Source organism: Larimichthys crocea, chromosome XX, assembly GCF_000972845.2.
Source record: "Larimichthys crocea isolate SSNF chromosome XX, L_crocea_2.0, whole genome shotgun sequence".
In the NCBI taxonomy this organism is placed as follows: Eukaryota; Metazoa; Chordata; class Actinopteri; family Sciaenidae; genus Larimichthys; species Larimichthys crocea.
The window spans coordinates 11871084-11884884 of NC_040030.1; positions in this window are offsets into that span (position 1 = coordinate 11871084).

Below are 13801 nucleotides of genomic sequence, written 5' to 3' on the forward strand. Positions count from 1 at the left end.
AGCTTCTTCTTCTCCATGCATCTGTGTGTTGTTCCTGGACGCTGCATTTAATCATGACTTATCAGAAGCCAAAAATTCAAAAATTATGAGTGAGAGTCGCCAGAGTCACACCCTGCTCCACGGCTTCTAAATCACCTAATTTCAATATCACACCACAAGAAAGAGCACAGTTTGACAGCCTCAGCCAGTTCTTTATTGGTAACTGGGGCACTGCGGGGGGGGAAAAAAAGTGTATTTCTCCAAGCCATCTGTGGGTGAGTCATGACCAGAGTACATTACAGATTGATATGTCATTATCAAACACTGGCCTTCTGGCAGCGAAGAAGAAGAGAGGGATGGTCGGATGGGTGCCAGGGATGGAGAGAAACTAGGATGATGGAGGGGAAACAGGAAAAGATGGGGCTCGCTGGAAAATTATAAACTTGTGTTTTGGTATCAGGACCCAAACACAGACAGCAGGGTATCATTCGAATGTTTCTTATATCTGTGCCAAAACAGTACATGAGTTGTGGTGCAGATAGCAAAATGATATACTTTCCTCAATAGCTCATCTTAAATGCTTTTCTACAAAATACACAGCCTTGGGGAAAACATTGCTTGGAAAATATGATCGTCTCTATCGTTACGTTTACATTTTTACTAGTCCTAGTAGAAAAAGCACACGTGTTACTAAAAGCATTAATGATTCAAGTATCCAGTGGAACCAAAGCAGATATATGGAATTGAGCCATCCATTAATGTTATCGTTTACACCTGTTTTAGTAAAATATAATCTAAATGTATTAAATGCATTCACTGAATCTGAAATATATCTCAAAGAATTGGGTGAACTTGATGCCAGTTTTTAATATTATGCCCATTTTTTAGGATCCATGTCAAACCCTGGAGATGAGGCAGTCACAGGACCCTGGGCTATTTTTGTGCAATTTCATCAATAAATTCAAAATGAATAGCATTGCTCATAATTTATCACTCTGCTACGAGGAGGATGGGTGGGGAGGGTGTCAAGCGTTTGCTGTTGCTGGTTCATTATACAGAATGGCTGCACCACATAAAAAGTGAGAAAGCTGGGTCTGAATAAACACCGTGCTGTTTTACGACTGAGAACTCGGCAACAGATGAACCGTGCCAGCGATGGCTCTGCCGGGAAATGTAGCGACGGAGAGAAACAAAAGGAGAGCGACGGTGCTGAAAAATTGTGAGGCTTGATTTTACTGGGTTTCACCTGCTAACCCTTCCAGAAAAGACTTTTCACAATGGGCAGTTAATGCCACCTTTCTTTCTCGGAGCCCGCCCCTCCACCCCTCAAGGCAATTTTTATGCAGACACATATTTGCTTTGTGCCTTTTTCTGAATGCTCCGACTCAGCAATACAGTCGAATGTAATATTCAAAGTACCTTCAGAATATGAAGTAATACACCAAGCATTCTATTTTAACTGCAGTTTCTTATTTGCTCACTCGGGTTGGACTTTGTAATAAATCCTCATATGGCTTCGGGGCTTGTCATATATTTTTCTTTCATTTCTTTGCTTTTCATTTCGTCCAGACGCCCCCCATCCCTCCCTCCCTCATCCCTCCATCCCTCCCTCTCTCCCATGCTTGCAAAATCCCTGTTCTCTTTCAAGTATTCTGCTAATCTAGTCTAAGAGAAATGATCTCTCAGCTGACAAAAAAAAGTTTCTTCTTTTCTCTCTCTCTCTCTGTCCGTCTTCTTCCTCCTCGTCTTCCTCCTCCTTCACCTGCTGTTGCTGCTGCTGCTTTTTTTCCTTCCCTCCACCTCTTGTTATTAGGCTGAGAGCTCACGATGGCTAAAACACATGCTTAATCACACGAGATCACAACAGCTGTTCCAGGTAGGCTTTTCGTGATAGAAGGTTGCCGTGGCGACAGCTCCACAGTTCACTCTCCCTCTCTCTCTCTCTTTCTCTCTGTGGTGAATTGCGTCTCTTTTCTAATGCCACTCGAAGCTTGGATAGAGAGAATGACTCAGGACAATTTCGTGTGTCACTGCAAATGGCTCTGACAGCACATCTGAGCTTTTTATGATGTGCTGGTGATTCAGAGGGCAGTTCAGAGGGGAAAAAAAGGTTGCCCAAGGGTCCCATGTTGGCCTTTAGATTACTGCATGAATGCATACATTTGATATTAGTCAAATCCAAAATTAGGATTACATCGATGACTCAATTAAAGTCAGTTTTATTTAGAGAGTGATGAGTCGATCCCAAAAAGGAGTGAGGAACATGAGCAAGAGGAACATGTTGCGTTTGTTTACAACCCAGCGATGTCTGTCTGCAAATGATAGCTACATACTGCATCAGATTGCACACGTCTAGTAATTTGGCTACTTTAAAATGCGAGTCCTCTTATGAAATGATTACACTCGGTAGCCCGTTGCCAGGCCTAATTACCTTATTTAGCATTCCCTCTGAATCTCCGTGATGTAAGGGCAGCCTACATAGAGCAGTAAGCATTTTGGTCTTGATGTCTATAATGAGTTTCCACAAAAAGTAGAGAATTATGCACTGTACGCATGTGTTGGAATATTTAGACTCAGCAAAGGGGACTGAACTCCCTTGATATGAGTCAACTAACATTAATCTTGTTTTTAAACATAACCGCTTGCTGTCATGTCAGCTGCAAGGTTCAAGCGAAGCACGTCTGGAATTCAGAGGCTTTTAAAATCTAATTTTCTGTAGTACTTTAAGATCAGAGGAATGCTGATGGAAAAGCTAATGGAACATATTAATCCTACATAGCTATTGAGTGAATAGCTATTATTTGCTGTGTTTTTCAAAAGCTAGCACGATATTTCTGGATATTACATTGCTGTGTGTTGTATTTGAGTGCATGTGCAAAGTGAGGTGCATTTTTGGTAGTCAGCCTTCTGTTTGTGATTCTACCTGGGATAATAAATATCAACCAGGCACAGAGTTTGCTGTTTGCTCAGTACTGATTATGACCAGGTTGTTGAAAGGTTTGACATCTAGTTATGAATCAGTATCGAGTTGAAATAAATTTTCTCTGATTATATAAACATTGGTTGTGTAAACTAAGAGAAAATACCACCTAAGGTGTGGAAACATATGCCGTATTAATACATTTTAGTATCATATGAAGATAAATTCTCACAAAACTAGGGCTTAATCTCAGCAGAAATCTTTCCATTTAAGATAAGTCATATTCCCTGTTTGTAATTTGTGAAACATGTTACAGGTTACTTTACTTGACACCTGCTAAATAAATAACACAATACACCGCTCCATACATAACAATGTTCTCTAATGCAGCCATCAAGTTTAAATGCTTGACCAATAGCGTCTTACAGGAGGATGCTTGTGAACTGTTGTGAGCTGTTCTATTGACGAAATGAGACTTTTTATTTGCAAAGTTTTACCTTTAAATAATGGACAGGACAGGACTTAGCTTAGCATACATGCTCTTCTGAAGGAGCTACAACAGACTGCACTGCTGCAGTCTCAGCCTCCTCTGGTAAGAACTTGCTCGACAGTTTTCGCAAGTTCTTCGAACCGAGTTGTGGCAACCTTTAGTTGCTGATGCCACCCCACTGTGGAGGACTGATAACATGTATACATACAGGACAGCTACAAATACCTTGGGATGCTGCAGGCAAATGGGAACCATGAGGAGGCAGCCAGGAAGTCAGCCACAGCCAAGTACCTACACAGGGTGAGGCAGGTCCTGAAAAGTCGGCTGAATAGGGAGAACAAGGTCAGAGCCAGAGTATGCACTGCCAGTCATCAGATACCCCACTGGCATAATAAGCTGGCCAAAGGAGGAGATAGAAGCCACGGAAGCTCCTCACAATGCACGGAGGGTTTTACCCCAAATCCAGCACCCAGCGAGGGAGGCCAAGGACTGGTGAGCATCAGAACCACCATCCAGGATGAAACAAACAAGATCCAGGAGTACATCAGGAAGATGGCCCCCAAAGATGAGCTGCTAAGTGAATACCTCAGGCAGCAGAAACCCGGTGGTGCAGAAGAGGATGATGAACCATCATGGAGGGACAAGCCCTTGCATGGCATGTACCACCGACAAACTGAAGAAGTGGCTGACATCAAGAAATTCTACCAATGGCTGGAAAAGGCTGGGATGAAAGACAGCACAGAAGCACTAATCATGGCAGCACAAGAACAGGCACTCAGTACAAGATCAATGGAGGTGGGGATCTACCACACCAGACAGGACCCGAAGTGCAGGCTGTGCAAGGATGCTCCTGAGACAGTTCAGCACATAATAGCAAGAAGTAAGATGCTGGCAGGTAAAGCATACATGGAATGCCATAACCAAGTGGCTGGCATAGTGTATAGGAACATCTGCACTGAGTATGGGCTAGAATTCCCAAGGTCAAAATGGAAGACACCTCCTAAGGTGGTTGAGAATGACCAAGCCAAGATACTGTGGGACCTCCAAATCCAGGCCGACAAGCTGCTGATGTCTATCGTGGTGGTGGACAAACAACAGAAGAATGCTGTGGTGATAGACATAGCAATTACGAGTTACAGCAATATGAGGAAGAAGGAACACGAGAAGTTCGAGAAATATACCAAGGGTTGAAAAAGGAGTTAGAGAAGATGTGGGGTGTAACGGCAATAGTGGTGCCAGTGGTAATTTGAGCACTGGGAGCTGTGACCCACAAACTGGAGGAGTGGCTACAGCAGATTTCAGGTACAACACCTGAGGTCTCTGTCCAGGAGTGTGCAGTCCTAGGAACAGCTAAGACACTGCGCAGAATCCTCAAGCTCCCAGGCCTCTGGTAGAGGACCCAAGCTTGAGGAAGACACACCACCTACCATAGGGTAAGAAGGAGAAGGGGATTTTTTTGTTTTTTAATATATATGTATATACTTTTGATGAACTGTGGCACTGTTACATTGAATACACTTGTTTGCAATGGTGCCTCCATTTATCGTTTACCATCATTCATCGTTTTGTCACTGTTCTGAATATACCAACCTTTCTCCTTTATCACCAAGAAAAAACATGAGCAATTTGTTCAGTAATTTTATTATTAGTTCATTTTGGATACTGATTTTGCCAAAAATAAAATAATTGCTTATAAATCTCCATCCACCATCTTAGATTATTTACTTAAATCTTCAGCATTCTCGTTCTTGATGAACAATCAGTTTAAATTATTTTGGATGTTTTTCTATACCGTGACAATCTGCTAATATAAACACCCCTCCCACATTTTTTTCTCCCCAGGTATAAAAATTGATCTTATAAATGGCCTCTGTAAACTCAGTTGTAGCAACACAGAATCTTAACCCATGCATTTAGCAATCGTTCCAATCGACAGATTCTATTGTATATAATGAAATGATTAAATGATAGATGTTATCAAAAAGATCCAAATGTCAGCAAATACAGACTTCAGTGGCATTTGCCAGCATTGTTTACAGAATTTGAACTAGGTAATTGAATGTAGCTGTACATCAGTGCCAATGTCTGATACTGTATAACCGAATTTATCACTGATTTAATGGGACTTGATGTTCCATGGCTACAGCAGAGAGGACTATTTCTGTACCAAAGCAGATCACAGGTGGTGCCTACAAAGTCAATTCCACCCCGGTTTTATCTTGTGTTCACGTACTCAACTGTGACTGTGTTTGAAGTGGGTAATTGTGGTAAAATCTATGATAATATTACCCTTTTTCTTTTTTGTGAAACAATAGTTGTTTTGTATTTTATCATATAAAATATTTCAGCCAGGAAGAGACAAGTTAGTGAAGTAGTTTTGAAACATAATGGGTAATTTTCCAAGCAGACCATTTGACTTGGGACAAACACAGGTGTAACTAATAAAGTTTATGATTGCTCAGCTCCATTTAAGTATGTCAGTAACACAGCATACACATCACCAGGAAGGTAGCCATTATGAATTCGTTGCACCTGTGTTTGGCAGGTCAGCTGTGGACTGGTTACAGAACAGACAATTTGACTCAAACAGATCAAACTTTAGCTCAAGCAAAACAGTGAAAATATCCTTAATATAGCGAACAGTTATCCTTTTATATGTGGATTTTTTTATGTTTCCTGCATGCACAGGAGTACATGGATCTGCTTCTGTGCCACAGTCCCTATCTGCTTCTCCAAACTAGGTGTACACTACTGAAGGTATCCCTTCAAATAACAGTAATGATTGCTCATTTCCATTAAGTGTCCCACTAACAGTGACAGTGAACCAGAATGCAGAATAGACCTTTTGACTTGTCAATGTGTTATCATCAAAATTCCTGCTGTGAAAAGGGTCTATTGCAGAACCTCCCTAAATGGATTGCAGCTATCATTATGTCAAAACGTCTCTCTGCAAAACCAGTCCATTTGAAAAAGTCAGGTAACTTGTCCGTTTCTACATACTGACACCAAATCTCCAAATATAAAAAATAGAGTGGAGACGCAACAACAAGGGTCAGGGGACACAGGAGAAACTGACTGACCACCACGCAGTGTATTATGGACAGCAACAGTAGTTCTCCATGTCTCCAAGACACGGGAGTCTGGTGGAGCTTTGACAGTTACTAAAAGCACATCTGCAGCCCTTGAGAGAATTATTGTGTGTGGGTTCCTGTGTTGTAGCAGCTCTACCATGAGAGGCCTTCTATTGTGTGTCTTTGGGGAAATGTGAGTACATATGCCAAGACCTAAATATCTTGTTAAAGCGGCCCATGTGTTGGAATAAATCTCATTTGTGAACGACACCGTCTTTCTGCCAGGGCTTGGGAAGAATGAGCAGCTAAGTGTTGCATGTTCGTACATAAATTTTCAAATCCAAGCAGACACGTTCAAAGTAATTCTGAGCAGAAAAAAAAAATTGTTGGAAGAATCATCTGTATTATCTGTATATGTACGCTTAGAAAAAACGTCTGTAAGCTGCAACATCAACTAATTTTAAAATAGTGCTTTCATTAATTTCTTAAGTTTAAAATAACTTCAAATATAAATCAATGCTCACACGACGAGTGTGATTATTACTCACATGTCAAATAGCGTATACTGTACACACACCTATTACACATTTCCCTGATAATCTATTAAGGTAAATGCATTTTAGAAGTTATTTTCAGACCATTCATGCATCTCTCTCTTTATCTCTGCACTGTTACCACTGCTCTAATGATGCATGAAAGTGCTTAACTCGCTCACCTTGACATTGTATAAGCGTGTGTGTGTGTTTGTGTGCGCGCGTGCCATAATAAAGATGGAGAGAGAGAGCGAGTGAATGATCTGAAGAGCGAGACACAAATGAGAGGAGGAGTGACACAGGAACGGCATGCGTGACACAATGAAGGAGAGGGAGTGTGATAGAGAGAGACAGGGAGACGATGATGATGATGTGTACTGTAAGTATCTTCTGCGAAGCTGCATTCGCAGAAGTGAATCACCAGCTAGTGCACAGAAGGTGTCCTAACCTCAGCGCTGCCACTAGTTGTGGATGACACATTTGCAGCATGACATTTCATTTGCATACGCACTAAAAAAGCAGCAATGTGGGTGTCTATGTCCCTAAGCAATAAGGTTCCTTTGTCTTTAATCATTTCTTTGCAGATGATGCGTTCTAGTAGTTTAGTTTCTGCCAGACACATACAGTAATCATATTCATCGACATTCCTGAAAATAACACCACTTTCTTTGCCCCAAAACAAAACCTGCCTGCATGTCAAGACAGAATACGAGTCACTCATTGCTCAGTTATCATACTTGATATCATCGAGCGAGCAGCATTTCCTGTAAAGGTTTGCATAACTGTCACAGAGGTAAGTCTAAGGCAACAGAGTGGGATGGACCCAAAGCCTAAGCAACATTGACAATCTGGCAAGGAATGGAGTGGAAATGGGCCGGTTACATACTGCAGGACTGATGAGGGGAAATGGAAACAGGCAATCGGGTGGATGGGAGTGGCAGGAAAGAGGTTCTTGCAAGGTGGGAAAGAGTGGCTGGATGTGAGAGTCGGGTGACTGGGGCAGGTGGGAAAGTCTGAGTGTATCTGGTAGAGAAGTAAGGCTAGAGGGATGGACAGAGAGGCAAAACATGACAGTAGAGTGGAGCGAACTGTGGGGGAAACTCCACACTCAACCTTTTGATTCGAAAAATTACAACAATAATTGTGAGTATTATGCAATTTGAAATTTTGACCTGATGATGGCACACATGAAAAGTTAAGAAATAACCAAAATCATTAGGATTCATGAATGTATGCACCAAATTTCATGGCAAACTACGCAACAGTGGTTAAGATTTTTCAATCTGGACCAAAGTAGTGGCACAAACAACCAACACTTTCATCTCTAGAGCCATTAGTATGAAAAAAAAAAAAGAATAAATCAAAATAGGCCAGCTAGAATCACTCCGTAGTCAAAGGTACAATGCTATTCTTGGACAGCGTAATAGTCAAGCAAATGGTACCTTAACCTTTTTGAAGCCGAAGCCTACAATTCAGCACATAACATTTCAGAACCGTGATGATTGTTCTCTTTTTCCCAGCTCTCAGCCCCCCTCTCTTCCCCTATCTGTGTTATCTAGGTTGGACTCAGTGGGTTTTTGGCTGGCGGACCGGCCAACAGATGCTGATTTGTTAAACCTGAGAAAGCACAGTGAGACTCCTGAAAGCTGCCCCATTCTTTGGCACATTTTCCTCTACAAGCCTACTTTGTGCTGGTGTGGGTGTACTGCAGAACAGAGTGGAGGGAAATCAAGTGACCAAATCTTTGCCTCAGATCCATCTGCCAAGGGGAGGCGAGCACAACTGGACTGTGTTCACACTTGACAAACCACTGACTAATCTAGGCCAATTACAACACAAGCACATTAAAGCTCGGCGATAGAGATAGAAGTCAAATCCCTCATTTGTGAAACCGTGTGTGTTTAATGAACAATGCCATTATCATCAGCACCGTTGATCATGCACTGAAAATCCATTCGGTGGAGGTGCACGGTCGACTTTACTGGAGTGTACAGCATTTCTCACAATGGCACAAACAGATTCATTATTTGAATCGCAATTTCCCCCCCGTCGGTACAATTAATGAATCAGACTTTTCATCGTCACAGCTCAGTGGGACTGAACAGGTCGGGTTATTAAAAAGTCATTGCCGCTTCACTTGGTGATCTCAGGCAAAGGACTAAATTAGATTGGTAATGTATGATTGCCCTCAACTGGTCATTATATTCAAAGTTCATGTTCATGGAGCAGCACAGTGTCTCTACTTTTCAGGTGTATGCAAATTTCAAGCTGAGACGTGCTGCTTCTGTTCTTTTATTAACAAACTTTTCTTCTTTTCTTGCTTCATCCAAACCATTTCCCCATCTGCTGTAACTGTGACTTCTCTGTGCGTCTCATCTTAGGTGTCTGGGCTGCTGACAGGGGATAAAGCGGTGTAATAGTTGTGTGAATTGATCCCCACGAAATGACACAACATCTTGGCAAGATGAGGCATTGTCCTTGTCCCGAGAAGATGGTTTGCCTTTTGAGCAGGAAGTGACCGTGAGTGGTGGATTTCACTTCCTTTCAGCATTAATCAGCAGAAGGGGGAGGATTTATTTTTACATTGTGTACTGTGCGATGCTAAATGCACTTTCTGTCCTTATTTCCCAGGAAATAAAAAAATAAAAAAGTCACGGGTCCTTATGAATATTGCTGTCAGGGGAAGAACCAGAGAAGGACGGAAAATTACTATAATATCGTCTGCTTTATCCTTTTGTCTCCTTGTTCTTATTCTCCCCTTGTCACCCTTGTAATGCCTTTGACGCCACTCGCAGATGAGACTTCAAATTTGAATCTGTTTAAAATGAAAAGACATTTCTCTTGAAGGAGATGCAAAAGTCAACAAGTCTTGTGCCTTATCTTCTTATATTCCTCTATTTTTTCACTCTCTCTCGTCAACCTCTCTACCCGTTCCTTTCCCTCTGACTCAAGTCGCAGGCCCTTTTTTTCCCCCCAAAATTCATTTCAACCTTGATGGATATACTAAGCACCGACGGCTTTTGATTTAGGCTTCTGATGCTGTCTGCCTCTCCTAACATCCACTTTGGGTGCAGCGCTCCATCACATTGATTTCTCTGAAGATGAAACTCTGATTGAACAGACCTCTCTTGACGGCCGAGGGCCCCCACGTGTGTCTTGCACTGTTAGAGACTATGAAAGAGAACGGGCCATACCCACCTGACTGGCAAACGTTGCGAGGCCAACGGACCAGCGCACCTTGTGCTGTATGACCTATATTTAAACGTGACTCTTTTATGTAAAATTAGTTCTGTCTCAGTACCTCTGAATTAAACTGTACTGTCAGGATGAAGGATACAGAAACCCAGTGTGCAATTAAACGGCTGCGTCTCAGATGTTTGCTCAGCAATGCTTACAAAGTCAGCTGGATGAAATCCCAAATGACCCAGAGAGTGGATTTTTTTTTTCTTTCTACTTCGTCCTTCACTCTTTAAAGCCTTTTTAGATCACACCTCATATTTTCACACAGGGCTCTTTGTACTTGGACGATGACTCCACAACAGACTTCACATTCTATCTCAGACCAAACATTAAAGCTTTTTTTTATCTCAATCTTAGTAGCTCCTTTACTTTATACTTTAATATTCATAGTCCAGGCTAACCTTAGTGTGTACATGCATGTTATGTGTGTTTGAATTTTCCATTCTTGTGCAGTCAGGCACATGCAGGTGGTGTGGAGGTAGGTCTGACATTAGAATGACGGTAGCCTCTACATAATTCAAATGAACCTGTCTCCTTTAGTCTCCTATATCCCTCTCCTTTCTTTCCCCCCACTCTCTCTCACACACTCCTATCCTCATGTAACCCTCCCCGTTTTATATGTAACTCTCGTTTTCTCTCTCCATCTCTCTGTGTGTATCTGTGATTTTTTTTTTCCTCTCTCTCAGCGCGTTAACCTTGAAGAGATCATAATATATAATCTGTTGCAGCATTCATGAGCTCTGATCAGGTTGCGTGCCCTTCTTTCTTAGCGATGGTTCGTTATAGCAGGACTGCACACACACAAATCACAGTTTTGGGAAAATCACTGGATTCTTTAATTATGCATGAATGTAACATTGAGGTTCTAATTAAATAAATGGCGACTTCTTCATTGTATTACTTATCTAGTTCTCTATCCAGAAATAATGGAAAGTATTAACAGAAGCTCTAATGACCTTTTGGTCATCATCAACGGAAGGCTTCTTCTAAAAGTAGCCGCCTTATCTCTCCTTATTCACCTGCTCTGTATCTCAGCAGATGAGTATATATACATGGTGCTGGTGCATGTTCACAGTTCAATAGATGTTTTTTAGTCTTGGGACCAGAGGGATTACATTTCCAGGTTACTTACAAGCACAGTACTGAAATACTGCATAGTCTGCAAAAAGGATTGGATTAGGATCAATCCATCAGCTCCATTCTTATTCTCCTTAAATGCATTACTGACTTCCGCACACACACACACAAGCCTTACCCAGGAGGAAACTGGGATGCTGTTGTCTAGGACGTGCACTGCTTTAAAACACAAATGTTCTGCATGGTACCATTTTTAACCATCTTCTATTCATAGTAATGTGAACTGACAGTAGCTCGTGCCACTAAGGTGGTTGAAACATTAATATCAAACCCATGCAGACAACTTCATACATAAATGCCTTTACTAACTAAGGTAAGAAAATACCCTATTCAGTGAAGATCATTCAAATTTCATGTTTCTGATCCATTAAAATTGAAAGAATGTTGCATAGGACAAATATATTGTTGTACATTTCAGTGTTTACATCTTACCCTCAGCCATAAACATTGTATGAAGAGAGGGCTGTGTGTGTAAGCAGTCGAGGGGGCTTAAAGCACTGTGTGTTCCCAGTTGTGCCTTATGTCACCATCTGATCAAAGCGGCAACGCTCACACGCACACACACAAACACACTGAGGGAAAAACAAGCATAAAAAATGCACCCACATGCATGCATTGGGTTGTTTTAGTATACCCTCAGGGTATTGAGTAAGCCCGCTTCTTGATGTTCCTCTGATTGTTACATTTATCACATTGCATCAGTAGAAAATCCTAAATAAACCTTTTAACAGGCTTCTCCTCAGTAATGCAGTAAATAGGCTTCTTATCCTAGAGGCCAATGGGTTTATCTTGGTCTATAAAACCCATGATATAGACCTTTTGTGGTGCGAGTTGCAGGATTGGAGCAAGTAAAAGGTTTTTCAGCGGCATGAATAGTCAAGAAATATACAATAGCCACAAACAGGAATTTTACTACTGTGGACAAAAAAATGCTGTTACAATAACATTATACAGATGCGGCGTATATTGGATTTCTAACCAAGGCTAATTCATGACTCATGTTAGGATTTTCTATTTAAAACATTCATCACCAATACCAAAAGTACATTAGCTAAATTCAAACATGACCATATAAACTTATCATGTTTATGTATGTGTATGTTCCCTACTCTATGGCGGTATGCTGTATGTGTCTGGACTTTATTTTATGGATGTGCATGCATATAATCTTGTATGTATGTTTATCTATATGTGTTCCTCTGTCTGTGTGTGTGTGTGTCCATGAGCATCATGAAAATATGTTTTGAGGCTTTATCCACTAAAATGCATTTCAGACTGTACGATTTTAATAAAAACTATCAGCAGTGCAAACGAACGCAAATCTCCTCATGTAATCGAGTTGTCATGCATAACTAATTTTTGTACATTTCTGAAATATTCATGAATATTGTATTGCCATAGTAAAAACATGGGGTTTCTTTAATCAGAAATGGCCATAATGAAAGTGAAAAACAATTTCAGTTCGCTGAGGTTTTTCTTGCAACCAGCCCAAAGCTTGAGGATCTCCACCACAGACATCAATCAGACGTTTTATCATAGCAGAGAGGGCACAGGTGTAATTAATAACACTGATTGTTGCTGCTTTCCATTCATGTGCGACATCTAAAGGGCTACTGGCTCACTGGGATTCAGGCGAGCAGAGCTCTCATTATTGTCATTAGATTCACCTGTGCTCTTCTTGCAATGATGACTAAAAAACTAACCAAACATAATTTATAATGTTTGCTGAATTCAAGGTTAAATTTCATAGATAAGATAAGATAAGATAAGATAAGATAAGATAAGATAAGATAAGAATGGCTTAATTGATCCCACACTGGGAAAATGTGCTTGTTACAGCAGCTCACAATACACAAGATGTTTAGGAAAAGTACTCATAGATAAAAATATAAGATATACGAGAAATACAAATAAATAAATAAATTAAATAAAAGTTATATACACGATGAACATCTTACAAATTTATGGATATGTATGTTGTATCGTTTCACAGAAATAATTGTGTAGAGTGTAGCTGAGATGTACATATAAACTATATTTATACCAAAAGTGTTGCCACAAAAAGATGGTTGATGAGTAAAGCTGGAGGTAATTGTACATTGTGAATAAATAAATAAATGACCCTAACCTACTAAACAGCAAATAAAAACATTGGGATGAAATACACATAATTAAAAGAATTTTATTGATTATTATTGTAATGACACACCTACTGTTTTAATATCTAAAAAAATAGCTTAATGCTGTTTTTTTGTTTGTTTGTTTGTTGTACACAATGCAATACAATACACATAAATAAAATTAACTTAACTTGTGATTATTATTATTATTGTGATATTTAGTTAGTAGGTTTGGTAGTTTTGTGCTTACACTCAAAAAAAATATTTTGGCCACTTAACATTTCCATCCATTTGAATTATATGGTCTTAAT